Source organism: Dipodomys merriami, unplaced genomic scaffold (genome assembly GCF_024711535.1).
Source record: "Dipodomys merriami isolate MVZ:Mamm:240054 unplaced genomic scaffold, mDipMer1.0.p SCAF_10, whole genome shotgun sequence".
NCBI lineage: Eukaryota > Metazoa > Chordata > Mammalia > Rodentia > Heteromyidae > Dipodomys > Dipodomys merriami.
The window spans coordinates 52298410-52303680 of NW_027202271.1; positions in this window are offsets into that span (position 1 = coordinate 52298410).

Consider the following 5271-nt stretch of genomic DNA (forward strand, 5'->3'; position numbering starts at 1 on the left):
TTTTCGTTCTGGGGCTTGAACTGGGCATTGTCCCTGAGCTTTTTGTCCAGGGTTATAGCAACTCAACCACTTGAGACATAGCTCTACTTCCACCTTTTTGGTGGTTAATCAGAGATAAGAGTCTCACAAGCTTTTCTGCTTGGGCTGGCTTCAAACTGATCCCCCATCTCACCATCTCAGCTTTCTTAGTAGCTAGAATTACAGGCGTGAGCCACCAGTGCCCAGCCATTTTTACTTATTTTTTAAATGGGGCCAAGTGTTAAATCTTGAGTCTCCAACTGGCTAAGCAGGCACTCTACCACCAAGTTACATCTCCAGGTCCTGATATTTTTATCTGTATGTATTACATACATAATGAAAGCATAATAAAAAGTGATTTATAGAGTTTTTATGTTAAGAACATACAGGCTAATATGAATAGATTTACCAAGGCAAGGCCTGTGTCACATGCTATTTTAGAAAATGTGGCTGAGTGTCAGTAGCTCAGCCAATAATCTTTGCTACTCAGGAGGCTGAAACTTGAGAATCAAGATTCATAGCCAACCTGAGCAGACAAAATCCAAGAATCTCTTATCTCCAATTAAACAGAAAAAAGGCTACAACTGGAGGTATCACTCAAGTGGTAGAGCCCTAGCCTTGAATGAAAAAGTCAAGCAAGTGGTTGAGGTGCTGAGTACAAGCCACAGAACTGTACTGTGCCTCTTGTGTCTATTGTACTTTGTAAGGAAAAAAAACTCCCTCTTCACATCGTTGAAAACGTCCTTTTATGTTTCAGACAGAGAATATCTGTTCATATTGGGAGTCTGGTATAATTTTTTTTTCAAATGTTACAACCAATTATTTATAACATTTACTACAAGGTAACAAGAGACACTGAGTCCTACTTGCCAAGTGTCAGAGATGAAAAATCTCATCCAAAATGAATAGAAAGCCCACTAAGTCACACAGATTGCCTTAGCGTAAAGGCCATTCAGACATGGGTTAAATATTAGCTCAATAGAGTGGCAAGCAAAAAGGTGGAAGCCCTGACTTCTAGATAGACAAGGTTGGTTCATGGTACATACTTCAGAGGGCACTAAAGCAACTAAGGATACATTTTAGACTTTAAAAAACCCTCCCGGTAATTTCTGCGAGCAAGGAGGACCATAAAAGAGGCAGGAGAGCAAGTATTCATGCATTTATCTCTGTAATGTGGTCAAAATTAGTCTCAAAGAAGGAAAGCAATTTGGCCGGCTTCATTTCCTTTTACTTCTGCTTCTAGCTTTCATTTTCCTAAACAATTATTTTTTTGCATGCAGATGCCCAAGAAGTTGTTTCAGGTCTGTATGATGAAAGACACTTTGTAAAATGAAGAACTTGCATTATGCCAAATTAAAGTTAGAGCCTTTGCAATGAATGAATCATTTTCTATACAGAAATCCATGCTATGACCCAAGGGCAATGCAAAGGTTAATTTTTCTTTCTAATGAAACTTTCTCCCACTCCCCCCCCCACTCCTTCTTTTTCCTGCCAGTTGTCTTTGTTTCTCAAAATTGAATGAAACCCAATGGTCTAGGCTGTGAGTTTCTTCTCTTTTCCCCAGTTTATAACAATAACTACTACATTGTGAGCTCTGAAAAGCCACAATCATAAGAGGCTGGTGTTCGCCTGGAATGTTGGCCCAGTACGTGTCATCATGTTTAGGTCATTGGCCCCCATTCTATATTGACTACAAGAAAAAAAACTTTGTTCAACTATTACAAGGCAGGACACAATACCCTAGAAAATGGAGGCGAAGATCTCAGAAAGTCTGTTTACTTGAGACTCTTAGACCAGCAGCCAAAACAGCCTGGCCAATTTTGCGATTTAACTTTGAAATCACAGGACAAAACCTGTGGGGAACGATGAGAGAAATAAATGCCAGTGGCATCTCTTCCCTTTTTTGTTAGTCATCAAGAGTGAACCATTGAATTTTAAAAGGACAAGCACAGATGGTAGAAGCAGTTCTTTTTCTGTGTACCACCAATGGAAAAATGGATTTGCTGCATTCAATAGAAGCAAAACAATGCAGGTTTGTACACGCGGATCTTTAAGCCATGAGACATAGTCAGGTTTATGTGTGAGTGTGCTAGAAATCCAATTATTTTGGGCTCTCAAAACTAAAGGGCTTTGCTAACTAATAAAGGCTTGTGTTAGTTTTTTCATCACTGTAAGAGTCACTGGTACAAACAACTGAATGGAGAAAATATTTATTTTAGCCTAGGATTTTAGAGATTTCAGTCCAAGGTTAGACACAGTGCTTTGGCTATAAATTAGTAGGGATCATAAGAGTGGCAGAAGTATGATTACATGTAGTTTCTTTAAAGTAAGCTTTTAAGTGTTCCTTACAGGTACCTACTGTGCTAATCTGGGCTAATTTGTAACCTAAATGAATCTTAGTGATTCTGTAATAGATGATTTTGTGGCTAGGAAGCAACACAAAGTAGAGAATTTGAAATTTTAAGTATCATTTGTGATAGCATCAAAAAAACCAAACACCTAAGAGAGCTAGTGAGACATTTATACAAATTTTATAGTAATATCTACAAAATATTGTTGATGTAAACTAAAGGAGATCAATATAAATGGAGAAGCATACCATGTTCATGAATTGGTTCAATATCATATAGATATCAAGTCCATCAAGTTAATCTGCATAACTAATACAGCCTGATATAAATTCCAGTGGTATTGCTTTACTAGATAAAACTTTCTAAAAATCTTATGAAAATGTAAAGGTCTAAGAAAGATCAAAGAAAAGTTATTGTCACCTATGAGAGGACTGGGTCGGCTGATTATCATTTTTAAAAGTATTTCTGAACTCTGATCTTACCCTGGATTCAAAATTAGACTCAATAAAGACTCCAGGATAGAAAATGGCTAGAAAACTTCTGTCTTGTTTGGCAAAGATTGTTTTTAACACTTGATACAGAAAGCAGAAATCTAAAATATATGTATTGTTAAATCAAACTGAGCAGGAATGAATTCTCACAAATCAATAAGAAAAAAGTTTCAATAGAAAATTAGGTTACATTTTTTTAACAAATTCCTTATAAAAGATGATAATTGAGAGAATAATACATTTATGAGAACCTTCTCAAATTAATTTCTCATTAGAGAAATTCAAATTAAAACTACTGGACACCAACCAGAATAACTAAAATGAAAAATACCTAAATACCAAATATTGATAAGGATGTGTAACATTTGGAATCTTAATACATTAGTAGGATAGTGAAATGGTACCACCATTTTGTAAAACTATTTGTAAGTATCTGTACTCCCAAATATATACATATTCCCAAACTCAGTAGTTCAACTCCAAGTTATACACCCAAAAGAAACTCAAATAAATTCAGCAGAACACTAATAGTAGAATATTTCTTAAAACCATTACTCATCATAAAAAAAAGCTGGAAAGTCAACATTTCTGTTGAAGGCAGAATAGATCGGAAAATTGTAGCATGTAGATACACAGTATGATTGTACGGGACAGTGATAATAGCCAGTCTAAATGAACATTTAAGATTGTGGGTAAATGTAAGAAAAGCAGTGACACTGATAAAAGAATTCAAACGCATGATTTCAGTCTGTACAATCCTATCTGTGCTACAAGTACAAAAGAGGAAAAAGTTACTAAGAAGCTTGAGATGGTGGGTGGTTCTCTTGTAGAGGCCAGTGGATGGAATGAGGGACGCTGAGGTTGGAGTGAGTTTCTGGGGTACTAATAATAATCTATTTCTTAATCTAAATGCTTGGTTATTCTGCTAGATCTAGTTTGTAAAAATGTGTCAAGCTATATAACCACAGCATAAAACACTTTTCTAAAGATATTGTGCACTTGGATTTAAAAGCATCATTTAAAAATAAGCAAATAATATTTTTAAATCACCTTACGGACAAGCCAGGTACTTTCCAGCATCATGAGGTTCCAGCAGTTTCAGACTGGGTGACAGGACCCATCCCACTTTTATTCTCTACCAAAACTTGTTTGGAGAAACAAAAAAAAAATGTGAAAAAAAAGTTTCAGCATAATTAACAGAAATACAAATTAAGTGAAGAACTATCAACATTACAAGAAATACTTTAAAAGGTCTATGGAATTGGAAGCAATATACCAGAATAATAATAAAAACTACTTCACATGTAAGAAGGTAGATGTAGATGCTTCCTTTCTTCTTTTATAAGTTTGGATTCTTTTCATTTTGGTTATAAAACTTGAACTCAGAGACTTCCTTTCTTCTTTCAACTTACAGTGTTCAAATTTTCTATGTCAAAGATACTTTATGGTAGTGAGGATTTTTGTTTGTATTTGTTTCCTACGATTCTCTCCCTAAAACCCTGACTGGTCTGGAAATCCTGGCCTTTCTGCCTCAGCCTCTAAGAACTGAGAGTACAGGTATGTGCTACCATGCTTGTTTAGATTACTTTCAATAAAGTAAAAAAGGGACAAAATCAATTCCCCCCCACACAAGGGTATAACTTTAAAGCTCAGACAAAGCAAAGGAAAAATGATGATATCATTTTCTCACAACTAAAATAATTTTCCACTTAAGAAGTGAATTGGATTTATAGTTATATATTTGTAACTATTAATATCCTTTGGGCTGTACTTTAAATTTCACATGTCTGAAATAGAACTCATCATCTCTACCTGAAAAAAAACCCACAATACCTTGCCCAGGATTTTGTTAGTAAACTGGCATCCAAAGCTGGCTGAGTCTTTCTCTCTTCATTATCCTAAGTCAACATAAAAACCCTCTGTATTTTACTGTAGAAATTTTCAAGGAACCAGGAATTTAGCTGGAGATACTTATATCTGAATATACCAGCCTTCTATGTGTGTTCTTGCTACTTTTATCTCAGTTCAAGACCTTAAAATCATATTATTTTCTTGATAGTGGTTTTTACTTCTTATGGCAGGTTTTCATAAGTTTAGCCATTCAATATCATCCTGTATAAAGTATTTGTTAAAAAATACGTGACTTATTCTATTGAACTATCTACCTTTTTTCATTGATTTCTAAGTGTTCTTTATAACTCTAGGATATAAGCATATCCCACTGGTATGGGACCTCGGGCTACAGGGAATGTCATGAATATGCTGTTGTTTAATGGCAAAAGGTAGAATCTTGTCATAGATCTGTTCATTTGGGCCCTCCACTATATTATCTGCATGAAGCATAAAGTCACTAAAGACAAAGGCTTTTCTCATCACTCAGAATGGTGAGCTGATTTTGTGAACAAGGCCTA